An 18234-nucleotide genomic window follows, 5' to 3' on the forward strand; every position below is an offset into this window, starting at 1 on the left:
CTTGTAGCGCTGGGAGCGCTTTGTTTGGGACCCCAGCGTCGAGGAGCGCATTCCTTGGCGCTTCACTGAAGCCTCCAGCGCCTGGAAGCGCCGGACTTGCCTTTAGCGCAGGGAACGCTTTCCCCTGTGCCCCCGGCGCCAGGAGCGCTTTGTTTCCGATGGCGGGTGGCCACCCCGCTTAATTAATTCATTCTATAGCGGGTGCCCACCCTGCTTATTTCCACCTATTTGTGCTTTAATACGAAGGCGGGAGCCCACCCCGCGCTTCGGAAAAAGTCGGGAAGATCACCGCCGCGGCCGGGCTCAAGGGAAGTCAGGCAGCCACAGAGGGGACGGGGGCGTGGCCAAGTACAGGAAGCGGACAGGAGCCTACCCCGCGCTCCTGCAGCCGGACGAGGGAAGCCCCACGGAAGGAGAGTCTGCGCCGGGACCAAGAAGTGAAGACGGACGGCGGCTTCACCAGCGGGGCTCCCGTGTGTGGTGAGAGCCCCGCGGGTGTGTGTAGAGTCCGGAGGAGTCCCTGCCGAGTCTCGGGTCCCAGGAGGGGGCCGGGTGACTCTCCAGTCACCGCTGCAGAGGGGACACCGCCTCCCAGACAGACGGTGAGTGCGGGCGTCCCTGTTCCGGGCATTGGGTGATTAAGAGCCCCGAGAGGGCTCCAACTGCGAGGGGGCATTTCTATCATGCCTGCACAAGGCACGGGGGGCAGTACGAGTGTTGGGTGGCCCCAGAAGGCAGCGGGCCGCCCCAACGTGTTCCCGAGCCCCGAGGCTCCAACGTGGGGGCATGAATGTTTAGAGCGCGAGGCGCTCCAATTTGGGCATAAATGTTCTCGAGTGCGAGTAGCATTGGGGGCATATTTGTTTAGAGTCTAGAGGACTCCAACGCGGGGCATATTTATTTTGAGCCCAGTGAGGCCCCAATGAGGCGCGCATTGTTGTTGTGAGCCCAGAGAGGCTTCCACCTAGGCCATATTCGTTTGTTTCGAGCCCAGGGAGGCTCCAACAACTGCCCTACTTGTCCTAAGAAGGCCCAGTGGTGCCCACGCTCGTTTTCTCCAGCTGACCAGCACTTAGTGGGCAGCTGCATCCTTTAGGTTGTGCCCCTGTGCATTGTGCGCCTGGCTTGCGCAGCCTGCGCAGTCGCGCCCTGACAGTATTGGATATTGGTCATTTCTACACCCCTGCGAGGCCAGTTGGCCTGGGGACAGTTCTGCTGTGTTGTGCCCTCCCCTAGGGTACCTGGTGATTTTCAGATATGTACTTTTGCGCCTGCGCAATGCCTTCATGTTATTTTCTTTCCTACATTGTGTTTACACCTCTGAATGTTTTTATGAGTCATGTGTAATGTGCGTTTACCCCTACAGGTATTGTGATACTTAGGTGGTTGGTTGTTTTCTCCTAGTACAGGTGGTGCTAGTGAGGTCCTGGTTCCCTGCGTGACATTTTCCTAAGGTGGTTAGGGTTGCGTAGGTGGTACTTACCTGTTACCAGTAATTACTGGTCGTGTGCTACATTTGCTATTTTGTACTACAGAATTATTCCTACGTTCTAAGTGCTATTTCTACAAAGTGCTAATTCCTGACAGTGGTCCATGTGGCCCTGTCCCCTGTATATATAATCCCTTGTAAATTCTGCCCGTGCCTGTTGGCACATTGTAAAGTGTGTGTTTTTATCTAATGTGTTGTGTATAATACAAAGGTTATTTTTATATAATACCTTGTGTGGAGTTTCCTTTGTGGTGGGCCTTGGGTGTTGTTGCTGGGTGCGCGCGCAAACGCTTTACACATCGCCTCAGGGATAAGCCTGTCTGCTCGTGCCAAGCTACCAAGGGGGTGAGCAGGGGTTATCTTTGGCGTGTAACTTCCTTGCCCTGACTAGAGTGGTGGTTTCTGCCTGACTTTGGCGCAAGCCTTAGCCAACCAGAAATCCCATTTCTAACATTGGTGATCAGCGGTGGGATTTGGACTTGCGTTTGCGCTGTACCGCAGCGGCAACTGGCCGCACTACAAAACTCTGCATTTAGATAAATCACATGGTATAGGGATTATTGTTCTAAGTTTGTTTTTAATTGTCATTTCTTTGGAAATGTGTTTTTGTGCACTGTGAGTTAGGTGTCCCTAGCTCGGGAGGGTAGATCATCCCCCTTAGTGCATTGTGTTTCTGGATTCACCAGAGGGTGGGATCCAGTGGTGGCAGCGTATTAGTGTCTTGTACATTTGTCCCCCGCCCTGCGCCCAGAGTTGGTACCTGTGTCACGTGGTGGTCAGGTTGAGGAATCAGGGGTGGTAGAAACTAACTTACCAGTCCGAGGGGAGGGTTGTGTGTGGATGAATGGTGTGTGGCACTAGGCAAGTGAGTGTGAGTTCTCTGGGATAGAGAGCTTGCCGAATCCTTTGTGAATTGTGTACTCCTGTGTTAAACTCAGACCTCTAGGTTCCCTGTGTGATCTTTTCTCTAGAACATCTGCCAGAATGGAGCCTGCTTTTGATCTCAGTGATCTAGTTTATTACAGTATGCAGGAGTTGGAAAGGTTCTGTAGAGAAAGAAACATAGGGGTGAGAGAGTCAGACACTGTGTACGAATTGAGGAACTACATGATTGGATGGCAAGCAGATGAATGGAAACGTGAGCACAGTGAGGAAGACAGGGCCCGGGCCTTGCACCTGGAGGGTGGTGGGTCTGTGGGGAGCCCTGAAGATTCAGAAGGAGATGACAGTACCTGGACGCCAGTAGAGAGTGAGGACCCCGTAGGTAGGGAGTCCCTTGCTGGGTCCAGCGTAGGAGATAGCGCCTCATCCCTTTCCCTGTCCCCTGAGCGCAGTGGTAGTTTTCTGGATTCCCCAGTGAGGGTGGAGTCCAGTGGTGGCAGCGATATAAAGTGCAGTATAGAGAGTCCCAGTTCCCCGAGTGTGGTACCTTGTTCCCGAGAGGAGGAATGTAGGTTGAAGTTCAGGGGCAGTAAGAAGCTGTCTCACCAGTCTTGGGAGGAGGCTGTGGAGGAATGTCATGATGCCCTGGTGGACTGGTTGGTGTTTAACCCGGAGCAGGATTTGGATGGAGTACTAAATATGATTATCAAAGAGCAGATGCTCAGTAGTTGTTCTCCAGGGTTGCGCCAACACCTGTTGAGGTATAACTCTTTTTGTCCATTTGAACTTGCAGAGGAAGCAGACCGCTGGGAAAGGGCCAGAGGTTCTCTAGTGTCATTAGTGAGTGATTCCAACAATAGTGGGTCAGAGATCCTCCAGCCCAGCGTGGTGGAGGAGGCTCAGTGTAGCCCAGCTAGGTCCCAGGATAGCGAGGAGGGTGTAGGGGCTCACTGCCTGGCTCAGTGGAGCAGGAGTGAGGGGGTGACCGAGGGTCCCCAGATGCCCGAAACCCTGCCTCAGGACTTGGATGGTTTCAGGAGGGAACACCAAGTTGGGGACCTAGGCTGTCCTGTTAGTCCACTTGAGGAAGATCTCTTAGTGAGTAGAGGACCTGGAGCGCCTGTAAACAGGGCTCCTGTGGTTCTGGAGTCTGGCAGTACCGCTCCGGTAGGGAGGGTACAGGAGTCCAGCGTGGGGGATTGGGGGATGAGTTCCCCAGTGGAAGAGCCGGTGGGTCAGGGACTTCCCAGTTGGGCTAGGATCCCGTGTAGTGACCAGGGTGACACCACTTCTGTTCTGGGGGATCTCCGCTCACTGTCAGGTGGACAGGGGACGGGAGATCAGCGCCAGACAGACAGTCGCTCGACATATGTGTCATTTGATAGCCTCAGGGGGATGGAGTGTAAATCCCCCAAAGTCCTGGAGTGCCAGGCGATTATTCCACCAAAGATTCTAGGCCGGAGGTTGGAAGGCCAGGTTCGGGATCAGCCTGACCTGAAGGGTGGGACGTCTGTAATCAGCGTCCCGACCGGTTCTTCTTCCAGAGGTACCGCCCCAGTTGGTAGGGAGCAGGGCTCTGGAAGGGGGTGCAGAGGGTGGGAGAGCCCACCTATGGCCCCAGTACAACCTGAGGGGTTAAACCCTGGGTTGGAATGGCGTTCTAGGTGTACCCCTCGCCAGAGGAGGAGGAACCCTAGGAGAAGAGGTAGGGGGAGGAGAGCCTTCCCTGAGACTCCTGGTCCGCCTGAGGGTGTAGACCCTAGGCTGGAGAACCAGTGGCAGTCTAGTCCTGTCTTTCAGAGAGGAAGAGTGGAGAATGGCCGCTATGTGCCAGGGGTTACTACCCCCCACTCTGTGATTAGGCAAGGACCGGTGGCACCTGGGTGGCCTAGGGCCTGGTCTTGGCCGCGGACAGCTTGGGAGTACCAGTGGGGTAGCCCAGTTGGTCCAGACAGTGGTGTTAGAAAGAATTCCATGGGTTCACCGTGGCGTAGAACCGGAGGGTGTCCCTGCAGTTGCGGGCCCGCGTCCGTGTTCTATCGCCCCAAGCAGGGAAGTCCATCACGGTGGTGATTGGTCTGCCCTGCGTTTTGGCTGGAAGGGGGTTGTGTTGGACTTGGCCCTTCTGGCAGGTTCACCCCTGAACTTTTTTGCTTTTTACTGATGACTTGGTGTGGTGATTTTTTGGTTTCCTGCGTATCTTTCCCTGTGTCCCAGGGTAAAGTGCGTGCGTGCTCTGAGTGCATGTGGTGAGATAGGCCTGCCCTCCCATAGGAATGCATGGGGAATGTATGTGTTCCTAGTAGTTCCTGATGCGTGGGGTGTGCAGGCCCGAGTTTGGTATGTGCGGACTCGTGGGAGTGAATGCTGCGCGATGATGTGTGCGGCGTGCATGTACCTAGTGTGGAAGTGCCACTTCTAGAGGTGGGCACTTCTGTGTGCAGTGTGTCTGTCGCGTGATTGGCTGGTCATGTCATGTGACGGGCTAGGGATTCCCCAGAGTCAGGATGAGTCACCCAGTGGTGAATGGGGAGATCAGCAGCTAGATGGGTGGGAGGAGTACACCTGGGTCCTGAATAGGACAGGGTTTTCCACACACAATGCTGGCCCCGCCCCCTGTGGTGCGACTGATGACCCTAGCCCTGCCAATGAATAGAGTGAGGGGCTGAGCACATCAAGGGTGCTCCCCAACCAGCTGCGACTGGTTTTCCCCCTCACCCTGAACCCAGAACAAAGGGGTTTGCTGTATAAAAATGGGGCTGTGTCCCCACAGAAACTGTTCTCTTCCAGGATCCTGAGGGGGGCTGCTGCTGCTGGAGGCCAGGAGGAACCGCCACTTTGGACTGCGTTCCTGCCTGGAGGGCCCAGTGAGCTGGCCCCCGGCCCAGCCTTGCCCCCCTGCCTACCTTCCTAAAACTTTGCCAGGACTCTTGTTGCTGGACTTTGGTATTCTCCCCTGGAGCGCCTGGAGGTGCTTCTATGTGACTTGTAGCGCTGGGAGCGCTTTGTTTGGGACCCCAGCGTCGAGGAGCGCATTCCTTGGCGCTTCACTGAAGCCTCCAGCGCCTGGAAGTGCCGGACTTGCCTTTAGCGCAGGGAACGCTTTCCCCTGTGCCCCCGGCGCCAGGAGCGCTTTGTTTCCGATGGCAGGTGGCCACCCCGCTTAATTAATTCATTCTATAGCGGGTGCCCACCCTGCTTATTTCCACCTATTTGTGCTTTAATACGAAGACGGGAGCCCACCCCGCGCTTCGGAAAAAGTCGGGAAGATCACCGCCGCGGCCGGGCTCAAGGGAAGTCAGGCGGCCACAGAGGGGACGGGGGCGTGGCCAAGTACAGGAAGCGGACGGGAGCCTACCCCGCGCTCCTGCAGCCGGACGAGGGAAGCCCCGCGGAAGGAGAGTCTGCGCCGGGACCAAGAAGTGAAGACGGACGGCGGCTTCACCAGCGGGGCTCCCGTGTGTGGTGAGAGCCCCGCGGGTGTGTGTAGAGTCCGGAGGAGTCCCTGCCGAGTCCCAGGTCCCAGGAGGGGGCCGGGTGACTCTCCAGTCACCGCTGCAGAGGGGACACCGCCTCCCAGACAGACGGTGAGTGCGGGTGTCCCTGTTCCGGGCATTGGGTGATTAAGAGCCCCGAGAGGGCTCCAACTGCGAGGGGGCATTTCTATCGTGCCTGCACAAGGCACGGGGGGCAGTACGAGTGTCGGGCGGCCCCGGAAGGCAGCGGGCCGCCCCAACGTGTTCCCGAGCCCCGAGGCTCCAACGTGGGGGCATGAATGTTTAGAGCGCGAGGCGCTCCAATTTGGGCATGAATGTTCTCGAGTGCGAGTAGCACTCCATCATTGGGGGCATATTTGTTTAGAGTCTAGAGGACTCCAACGCGGGGCATATTTGTTTTGAGCCCAGTGAGGCCCCAACGAGGCGCGCATTGTTGTTGTGAGCCCAGAGAGGCTTCCACCTAGGCCATATTCGTTTGTTTCGAGCCCAGGGAGGCTCCAACAACTGCCCTACTTGTCCTAAGAAGGCCCAGTGTTGCCCACGCTCGTTTTCTCCAGCTGCCCAGCACTTAGTGGGCAGCTGCATCGTTTAGGTTGTGCCCCTGTGCATTGTGCGCCTGGCTTGCGCAGCCTGCGCAGTCGCGCCCTGACAGTATTGGATATTGGTCATTTCTACACCCCTGCGAGGCCAGTTGGCCTGGGGACAGTTCTGCTGTGTTGTGCCCTCCCCTAGGGTACCTGGTGATTTTCAGATATGTACTTTTGCGCCTTCATATTATTTTCTTTCCTACATTGTGTTTACACCTCTGAATGTTTTTATGCGTCATGTGTAATGTGCGTTTACCCCTACAGGTATTGTGATACTTAGGTGGTTGGTTGTTTTCTCCTAGTACAGGTGGTGCTAGTGAGGTCCTGGTTCCCTGCGTGACATTTTCCTAAGGTGGTTAGGGTTGCGTAGGTGGTACTTACCTGTTACCAGTAATTACTGGTCGTGTGCTACATTTGCTATTTTGTACTACAGAATTATTCCTACGTTCTAAGTGCTATTTCTACAAAGTGCTAATTCCTGACAGTGGTCCATGTGGCCCTGTCCCCTGTATATATAATCCCTTGTAAATTCTGCCCGTGCCTGTTGGCACATTGTAAAGTGTGTGTTTTTATCTAATGTGTTGTGTATAATACAAAGGTTATTTTTATATAATACCTTGTGTGGAGTTTCCTTTGTGGTGGGCCTTGGGTGTTGTTGCTGGGTGCGCGCGCAAACGCTTTACACATCGCCTCAGGGATAAGCCTGTCTGCTCGTGCCAAGCTACCAAGGGGGTGAGCAGGGGTTATCTTTGGCGTGTAACTTCCTTGCCCTGACTAGAGTGGTGGTTTCTGCCTGACTTTGGCGCAAGCCTTAGCCAACCAGAAATCCCATTTCTAACAACGGTCTTATGTTTTGTACCTGAAATTTCTTGACAACATATGTAGAAACATGATTTTTTCTTTCATGTTTCATTTGTCAACAATCTCTTGGGTCCTCTGAAATTAAGTGAATTGCACAACCAGCTACTTTTACCTGAGTATTATGTATGGAGAAGGACTTTTCTTCTTTTTCATTGGATATTTTGGCATGCTCTGCTCTTACTGATGCTGACCCTCTGCTGATGTGGTGATTCCTCCTCTTTTTGGGGCAACTTTTGAAGGCTCATAACTGAATAATATTTTGTGCTCATACTCCTCTATGTTACACCACTGGAACTATTTTGTTACTATTGTTCATTGACATTGGTACATGGGAAGAATTTGCCTAAATATAGCTGCCAGTCATTGTTCCCATCAGCGAGTCAAGATGGCAAGTGATCCTCACACCACTTCCAAATCATCTTTTTTAGTTGCAAAACCCAAGAGACACAAAAACTACCCACCCTCTCCTTTTCTCTCCTCACAAAATCTGGTACTTGACTCTATTTTAGACGAGGTACGCGGGCTTCAACCTTTTATGACCGCTACCAATAAAAAGTTGCAACAAATAGAGGACCGATGAATTGTCATGGAAGGAAAGGTGTCGGAAATTGAACAACGTGTTGGAGATCTCCACGAAGATTCCTCTCCTGGAACAAGAGATCCATAAACTGAAACTACACACTGAGGACCTTGAAAATCAAAATCGGAGGAATAACTTACACCTCTATGGTCTACCGGAATATATTGAAAGCCTGGATGGGCTATCTTTCTTGAAGATATTCCTCCCAGATCTATTAGATCTTCAGTCTTCCCCTCCTATCAATATTCAGAGTGCACATCGTTTGGGTTGTCTTCATCCTAATTCAAGCAAGCCTCCTCGTATTATAATGCTCTTCCTGGAATTTACTGAACTTATGCATGTTCTGGAAGCTGGTAAACTTGAACGTCATCTTATTTGGTCGGGATATAATATCTTTATTTCGCAGGATTGTCTCCAAAGCAACGAATGCTCGACGTAAAGAATTTTTGGCTCTTCACCCTCAGATGAGACCCTTGAATATCCAATATGGCATTCTACATCCCTGTCTCTGCAAAATCACTCACAAAGGAAATTCACGTTCTTTCGATGACTCTCAGAAGCTGAAAATATTTCTAGACAGCATTTCCTCTCGCAAAATGGATACTAATGTTTAACTTCTTCATAGTTAACTGGTTGTTACTGTTCTTTTAAGTATACTTCTTTTTCTGTTATGCACTTCTTGAAGTATATACATTTTCTCATTTTCCTTTCTCTTTCTGTTTCTTGTTCTGGGCTCATTTATTACTTAAGAGGCTTTTTTATTATCTTTTTACTTTTTCTTCCGTACTTATCTTCGACGTCACATGCTCTGCTCATATCGCATACTTATCTCTCTCCAGAGCTGGATTATTTTCCTTGATCTGTTTATTTATTCTACCCTTCTATCTTTTCCTCCTTCTTCTTGTACCTTTTTTCTTTTTCCTTGGATATTTTCCCTTTAGGATGTTTTTCATCATTATCTTGTTATTTCTATGAGTATCTCATTTTATCCCTATTTTTTATTTTTCAACTTCGTGATTTCATACTTTCACTATGTAACATTTGTTAAATGGTATACTCTTTTTTTTCTTTTTTAGTGGTCTTACAGCATGTTGTTCCTGTTTCCATGTCTTCCCCCAATCCTTCTCATGTTTAGCATTGTTTTGTGGAATGTACGTGGTCTAGGTCATCCTGTCAAGCGTCAAAAGGTATTGTCTCATTTATCTAAATTTAATGCTCAGGTTGCTTTTTTACAGGAGACTCATTGCAATGATACGGAATCTTTGAAACTTAACCTCTTCAATGCCCATGACGAGCTGGTCTCGTCATGGGCCGCGGTGGCGCTGTGCCCATGACGAGACCAGCTCGTCATAAACCCCGCCCGCTAATACAACGGCCGGCACAGGGCGGGGAAAGGGGCGGGCACTGAAGGGGTTAAACATCAATGGGTTAATAAAATTGTATTCTCTCCTGCTGTTGACCGTAATGGTGGTGTTGCTATTTTATTTCATAAATCAATTGATGCACAAATATTATCAACTGAATGTGATTCCAATGGACGATGGGTTTTGGTTGACGCTATTATTTCCAAACAGCAAATCACCTTCCTTAATATATATGGGCCGGTCAAGCCTGATCCACAATTTTGGCATTGTATTCAATTAAAATTGACCTCTATCTCTAACCCCAATATAATCGTCGGTGGAGATTTTAATAATTGGCTAGATCCTTTTTCTGACAGAAAATCTAAATGCAAATTTAAACCTGATAAAACCCATAAATCATTTCAATCTGCCACAGACTCTCGTTCGTTGTTTGATGAATGGAAAACATGTAACCCAGACATTTGTGAGCTTACTTTTTTTTTAACCTGTTCACCATACTATGTCCCGCATAGACTATATTCTAGTTTCTAAATCATTGCTTCCCTCTATGCATACCTCTGAGATTGGTTCTATTTTTATTTCTGACCATGCGCCTATATCTGCCTCTTTTGATTTGTCCCTAAATATGTGCAAACAAGGTCGTTGGCGTTTTAATAATCACTTGCTTCCAGACCAAACCTTTATCTCTGAAGCTACCTCCTTTATTAATGAATTCTTTCATCTCAACAAACCTTCAAATATTTCAATACACAATAATTGGGATGCCTTTAAACAGCCTTTAGAGCCTTTACCATTGCTTATTCAGCAAGGAAAAAGAAATTACTTAATTCTCAATACCACGACACCCTTAAACTGATTAAAACTCTGGAACACAAATACTTTTCCTCTAAATCCTCCTCCACCCTCCAAGAACTGATTAAAGCAAAGTCTACCTTAAACAAAATTACTACTGTGGATGCATGTAACATTCTCCTTAAGATTAAATCTAAATTTCATGGAGGCCAAAATAAGGCAAGGCAAATGTTAGCCAATTATTTAAAAATCAAATCTGAACGTAAGAATATTGGCCCTATCCACTCAGATACAACCAATAAACTTCTCTCTTCTGATTCAGACATTATAGATACATTTCAATCATATTATGAATTTTAATAAACATCTGAAAGTGATCTCGAAACTTTTTTCCAAGGGATTCCCAAACCTCCTTCCCTTCCTGACACTTTTTTGTCTCTTGAGAGTGATATCTCCCTTCAAGAGATAACTGATGTTCTTAAATCTTTAAAAAGGCCAAACCCCGGGACCAGACGGTTTTTCAATTGAACTTTTCTTAACTTTTTCCACAATTTTTGCCCCAAAACTATTGGACCTTTTTAATTCATTCATTTCTAACTCTAAAGCATGTGGCTCCTTTTTAGAAGCCCTTATTGTTGTTATTCCCAAACCGGACAAAGACTCCTCCTTTTGTAAACATTTTCAACCTATTTGATTGATTAATTAAGATTGTAACATTTTTGCAAAGAGTTTAGCTTCCCGTCTTGAGAAGATTATTCCTGATCTTATTAAACCAGATCAAGCTGGTTTTGTTAAAGGTCGTATCACCTCTGAAAATGCTGGAATGTTTTCTAATGTTATTACCCTTGGAAAAAAGTACTCCTCCCCCTTAGCTGCCCTTTCACTTGATGCTGAAAAAGCTTTTGATCGAATAAATTGGCATTATATGTTTAATACTCTTAAATGGTTTGGTTTCGGTCAGAAGTTTTTTTCTTATATCAGGTTACTATATACTGCCCCTCGTGCATGTGTTTTTGTCAATGGTCTTTTTTCCTCATATTTCCACTTGCAAAGAGGCACTCGCCAAGTCTGTCCCTCTCTCCACTACTTTTTCTTCTTTGTTTAGAACCCTTTCTTGAGCGTATTTGACAAAACCCTAACATCAATTGTTTTAATCTCAATTCTCATCAAATCAAACTCTCTGCATACGCAGATGATATCTTAGTTTATATGTCCAAACCCTGTAATTCTCTTCCCCACTTTCTACAAGAGATTTCTTTGTTTTCCACAGTTTCTGGTTACAAACTAAATTTTTCCAAAACTGACGTTTTCCCCTTAAATTCCTCATGTTATCGGTATATGTTTGAGGAAACCAACTTCACTTGATGCCCCCAAAAGATTAAATACTTAGGAACGTGGTTTTCATCAAACATCCCCGATACTTTAGCCCATAATGTTTCAGCTTTAAAACTCAAACTTAACAACTTATTATCCTCTTGGTCCCCATTATTTTTATCATGGTGGGGCAGACTCGATACGATAAAAAATGATGATTGTTCCCCAAGTGCTTTTCCTTCTCTCAATGTTACCTTTTAAAATTCCCAATTATTATTTGTCTCAGATTAACTCTATTTGTACCAAATTCCTATGGAATAACAAACAAACCTGTATTGCTTTATCTAAAATAAATTAATTAGACCAAAATCCTGATTTTAAATTGTATCATACTGCTTTTTTGATTCGCCAATTTTATGCTATGTCTAGAGATTACCAAGATTTTCCTATGCCAACATGGGTTGAAGTTGAACGTTCATTGTTAAATGACGTTTGTTTTCAGGACATAACGCTTATGACCAATTGCACTTTCATTTCCAAATACCTTTTATTAAAATACTCTCATTATCGACATAGCCTTTTTTCCAAGGTTCTGATCCCTATAAATCCTTCTTAGCTTCTTCCATTTGGTTTAACTAACATATTAAGTTCTGTCACTAATCTTTCTACTACAAGCACTGGAAAGAAAAGGGTATATTTTATGTCCATCAGTTGTTGGTCAATAATTCACCTTTATCCTGTCCACAGTTGCAGGAGAAATGTAATCTTTCTGACTCTTGTATACATCAATATAATACATTATTTCCTCTTCTCCAAACTTTTCTACAAAACTTTCCTTCCAATCCCTCCCACACTTCTTTTACTCCTGTTACTCCCCTATTTCGAAATACTCTTCACCCAACCCCAAGTGCTTCTTTTATATATAAGAGCTTGTCCTCCCCTACTACACCTACTCGAAATAAATCTCCTATCGAATTGCTTTGGGAACAAGACTTATCTAAAACAATTTCTGTTTCTCAATGGGAGCGAATGTAGCAAAAGATTTTTAAGACTTCTAAAGCTGCCAATATTACACAATCCCTATATTTTATTTATAACAGAGTTGTAGTTACCCCCCTTTTTCTACACAAAATTTACCAATCTATCTCTCCATTATGTTGGTCATGTCTTTCCTCTGAAGGTTCGTTGATGCATTTGCTTTATTATTGTCCCAAGGTCTAGAACTTTTGGAAGGCCATATGGGTGAAATGTTTATTGATTTGTACTTGTGATATACCATTTGCTATTCATAATATCTTCTTAGGTACTTTGTCTAAGGATTTCAATCATTTTCCTTCCAAATCTATTTTATTCGACCTTTTTATTGCTATTGCCTTTAAAGTTATATTGACATGTTGGAAAGATAATTCTAAGATTTCTTTCTTGTTATGGTGGAATTTGATTTGTGATGAACATAGAACTGCATCTGTCTCTCATTCTTCTATTTATTTAAAGATAAAATCTGATTTACTATGGTTACCTTTTACTACATTTTTATCGTCACACTCGTCTTTTTTATGACATGCATTTTCTACTATTATCCTTAATCTTCCCTTCCCCTTCTTCTCTTTCCTCTCTTTCTTCTTCCTCAATTGTTTTCTTTATCTCTCTCATATATAAAATCATTTCAAATATAACATCTTCTCTAATGGAACACATTCCTTTATTTACGTTAATATATTCTCTTTATCCCGATTTTCTCCTATCCTCTCACACATTTATTTTTCTTTTATTGCAATATTTGTTATTGTCATTATGTATTGGGTTTGTACTAAGAAACTTATGTAATGTTCATTCTCTCAATAAAAATTATTTAAAAGAGAAAAAGGTTCCACCCAGATAATTAAATGTACTCACATACTTAACCCCTTCAGTGCCCCGCCCTTTCCCCCTCCTGTGCCGGGCGTTGTATTAGCGGGCGGGGTCCATGACGAGATAGTCTCGTCATGGGCACAGCGCAACCGCGCTCCATGACGAGACTATCTCGTCATGGGCATAGAAGAGGTTAAGAGAACTGGTTAGGGTTTGAGGTTCCCTGGGTTCAAAATCATGAACTTTGTCTTGCCTACGGTGATCCCCAAATCCCTCTCATTATGAAAGCTGATAAAGCAAACCAACAGCCTCTCTAAGCATTTAGAGAGGAGAAAGGTATCATCTGCAAACATAAGAGCACGGATCCTCTAATTAGCCAGCCTGTGTGCATCATTATCACACAATTCAAGATGATCAACAAGGCCACTGATGTACAATGAAAACAGTGTAGGAGTTAGGACGCACACTTCCCTTATTCCCCTGTTCACTGGGAATGGTCCTGTTAATTCCCCTGCATTACCACTACCTCAGAAAGGACCTTCCACCAGGTCCTTCTAGGGACTAAATTGAAGGCTGATCGAAGTTCCGCAAACACAACATATAGTTTGCCTTTGTCCAGGGTAATAGGTTTCTAGTATAGCATTTGGAGTTGAAATATCTGATCAATGGTACTAACTGACTCCTTAAATCCTGCATGCAACTGGGTAAGTACTTCAGTGGTAGCCATCCCTTCCTGTAATATACAATGGACTTCTTTTCTAAATAGCTTCTGTATACTATCAATGAGACTTATAGGCCTATATTTGAGGGGGGAATCCAGGGAACACTTTCGGTAAATTTGTATAATTTCTGCTTCTATCCACTATGGGAAATTGGAACCCTTTTTGTAATGGCAGGGAACACTACTGATAAATAAGCTCACTGAACACCTGGTTTATTCAGAAATAGGTCACCAGGTATTGTATCCAAAACTGGGGCTTTGTTTGGTACTATCTCTCCAATGGCTTTTAACAGTTACGGAAGTAGAATCTCACAGGGGTCACAGCCTTGTGGCTGTACATTAGTCTTTCAAAAACCAGCCACAAAGCTTGGATCATCCTCCCTAATGTTACTATAGACTGTTTCCTGGCACCCATATTCTGCAATACCAGCTATAGGACCCATTTTAGCCCTGCTATCAGAATAGAGACCAGTGAAATTCTCCATCCAGACACCAGCTGCAATATTAGATTCAACTGGGCAAGACCCATCCTGAATTTCAGCGCTCACCAAGTTCCAAAAGGAAAAATAGTCTTTGAATCTCACTGCCTCAAGGAGGCCTGCCAAGATTTCCCATGCCCCTACTTTTTTAGCATCCAGTAGAGCTTTTTTATAACAGCGCCTGACGTCTAGAATTTCTAACTTATTCCTCCCCTTCACTGCCTTGCCAAATTTATATCTGGCCTCTCTACAGTTTGAATTGTACCAAGAGCAAGGTAACCTCCTTACCTTGGCTCGTCCAAGCTCCTTAAAGAAGAAGTTATCCCTTATGTTGGTGAACAGCTGGCTATTTATCATTTACTGCCACTACCACACCCAGGGCCTCTCTAGTGTCATCAGTTTTATGGAAAATAATCAACTCTTCTAAACTGTTAGCGACTAAACTGTAGATTCCTGTGAATAGGATAACCTGCTTCACTTTATCCTACATCTATTGCTCGCAACTAGTAGTCCCCAATCACATTAACCTTGCCTCTAAAAGGTAGATTTAATTTTAAGGACAAGGCATTATGGTCGCTCTCAGGCTGTACAACTACTTCCAAGTTGATTAAATTAGGACAGAGTCTAGCATCTACCATTATATAATCAATCAGACTAGAGTGGTAATCCTGTTGAATGTGTGCGCCCCGATCTATCAGAATTTGTTCTTCTATTGCATGCACACTGCCCTGATATAGTGTACGGGCGTTGAGTTGAAGTGCAACTGTAGTCCATTTCTTAATTCGTGCAATCCTGATCTCTGGAATATTCCATACAGCATCCTCATCAGAAGAGAGTGACCAACTATCAACACTAAAAGGCTCAAATTGGCAATCAGAATCACCACAAAATACTTTAATTAGGTGAGGCGAAGTGGCCGACACGTGGGCATTAAGGATGTCCAACACTATCGTCTCCGACTTAGGACCTACGGACCATGAATAGATGTTATAAAAATAATATGAAAAACCACCTTCCTGAGTAAGGGACATACTCATTAGATCAACAGAGTCCACCTCCAGCAACAAACCTAGAATGGAGGTTTTCACCCATATCGATTGGACCCCTGAGGGCCTTCCTGACCCAGATGAAATGGCCACCTTAAAAAAATGTACAAACCTGGGAAGAGTTAGTGGCATCTGGGCCCAGGTCTCTTGAAACAAACAGATATCATAATGATTTATAAAAGCACACCACTATGGGTTGGAGAATGTGGGTCCCAAACCTGCCACATTCCAAGAAATTAACTTGAATTGTTGGTCCTGAGGCAGCACAGGGATTACGCCAATTCCCCGGGAGCCGGGGAGCAATGAGCTGTATTATGAAGTGCTGCTGTGACTAACCTTGGGGGAAGTGCCTTTTCCACCGAGAGATGGGTGTGGACAATAAAGCTGGGAAAAGTGGTCGGTCTCAACTCGTCAGGTTTCTGCAGTTTTGGGGACCTTTACCTCTAGTTACTTTTGAGTAGTTAATCTATTCCATCTAGTGCATCAAAGCAGTTATAGGTAAGGCTTGCATAGATATATCCGGCTCTGGTCTGTACAATGTGGAGACGGTCTGTGGAGCCTTAACCGGCCACATTCCAAGAAATTAACTTGAATTGTTGGTCCTGAGGTAGCACAGGGATTACACCAATTCCCCGGGAGCCGGGGTGCAGTGAGCTGTATTATGAAGTGCTGCTGTGACTAACCTTGGGGGAAGTGCCTTTTCTACAGAAAGATCAGGGTGGACAATAACGATGGGAAAAGTAGTCGGTCTCAACTCGTCAGGGTTCTGCAGTTTGGGGGACCTTGACCTCAAGTTACTTTTGAGTAGTTAATCTATTCCATCTGGTGCATCAAAGCAGTTGTAGGTAAGGCTTGCATAGATATATCCGGCTCTGGTCTGTACAATGTGGAGACGGTCTGTGGATCCCAAACCGGCCACATTTCAAGAAATTAACTTGAATTGTTGGTCCTGAGGTAGCACAGGGATTACACCAATTCCCCGGGAGCCGGGGTGCCATGAGCTGTATTATGAAGTGCTGCTGTGACTAACCTTGGGGGAAATGCCTTTTCTACAGAAAGATCAGGGTGGACAATAACGATGGGAAAAGTAGTCGGTCTCAACTCGTCAGGCTTCTGCAGTTTGGGGGACCTTGACCTCAAATTACTTTTGAGTAGTTAATCTATTCCATCTAGTGCATAAAGGCAGTTGTAGGTAAGGCTTGCATAGATATATCCGGCTCTGGTCTGTACAATGTGGAGACGGTCGGAGGAGCCCAAACCGGCCACATTCCAAGAAATTAACTTGAATTGTTGGTCCTGAGGTAGCACAGGGATTACACCAATTCACCGGGAGCCGGGGTGCAGTGAGCTGTATTATGAAGTGCTGCTGTGACTAACCTTGGGGGAAGTGCCTTTTCTACAGAAAGATCAGGGTGGACAATAACAATGGGAAAAGTAGTCGATCTCAACTCGTCAGGCTTCTTCAGTTTGGGGGACCTTGACCTCAAGTTACTTTTGAGCAGTTAATCTATTCCATCTAGTGCATCAAAGCAGTTGTAGGTAAAGATTGCATAGATATTTCCCGCTTTGGTCTGTACATTGTGGAGATACTCGGTGTGGTAGATAAGGCTTTGTAGCTCATATAGCTGCTGGTATTTATCTTCAGTATGACAAGAAGGCGATTTATAGAAAAACCCCAATGGCAGTTGATCGATGCGACTGTTGGATTCAAAATTATTTCCACCCCAATAGGTAAGTACTTGGTGAGGCCGGTACGGGTACCTAAAGTTGATGATAATACAGTCCCCTTGACGATCAACTCTACCAGGCCCCAGCCATGCCACCCTACGGGTAGGTAGAATATTATCAGCTTGTACCAAGGGGAAATATCTGTGTTTTACTAGCCAATCCAATGTGTTGCTATATAACGTAGCATAGGGCTCATCCTGACTAGCTTGCAACCTTGGTACTCTGCTTAATGTTACAACATATGGAAAGGAAGCTGGTGGAAGATTAACTCTTGGAGGCCTTGACCCCCCTGTTGAACTACCTATAGTATGCTCTCCTGGGGTAGAGATGCCCCTACGTATCGAACCTATCTTACTGCGCTGAGGTACTTCATGCAGGGGGGAGGGAATAGGTGGTGGATGGCAGGGGCGGTCGAGCCATGGGCCAGCTTGGAATTAGCTACTGAGGTCAACCCTTCAGTTTGATGCAAACTATCAGCAGCCCCAGCACTAATTATGTTTTGCTTTTACCTTGTTCGGCCACTATCGGTGGTCTTGATTCCCCTGGGGTTCATTACATGCCCTTTAAATAGGGAAACACCAGTTATCCTAAGGGAGGAACATTTACTTTCAATAGATTTGAGACAGGCTGATAGGGGACCAATTTCAGCCTTAAGTAATTCTATAACTTTACTCATACATTCCTTTCCTAGAATTTCAAGACGAGCCAAAAACTGGACTAAATTCTGCCCTAAGTAACCATTTAATATTACTCATACAGTCTGCAGTGTATTTCTATATCTATGCTGGCTTATTTACATGATTCTGACAGGCACATCCCTTAATGAGAGCTTCATCAACACACTTGTACCTTCTAGAAAGCTCAGGAGCAGTCGGGGTAGAATTATTAGGAAGGAGTCTAGCATGCGTGGTTCATCCAGGCTGCTTTTGAACTCCACTACTGCATGAGGAGCCAGGGTTAGGTGCAGTGATCATTTGAGATTTTTGACAGTCTTTACTATGTGGGGAATTCAATGCCTCCTATAATTGGGTACAAAGTGGAGG

This window comes from Triturus cristatus, chromosome 4_1 (genome assembly GCF_964204655.1).
Source record: "Triturus cristatus chromosome 4_1, aTriCri1.1, whole genome shotgun sequence".
Lineage (NCBI taxonomy): Eukaryota > Metazoa > Chordata > Amphibia > Caudata > Salamandridae > Triturus > Triturus cristatus.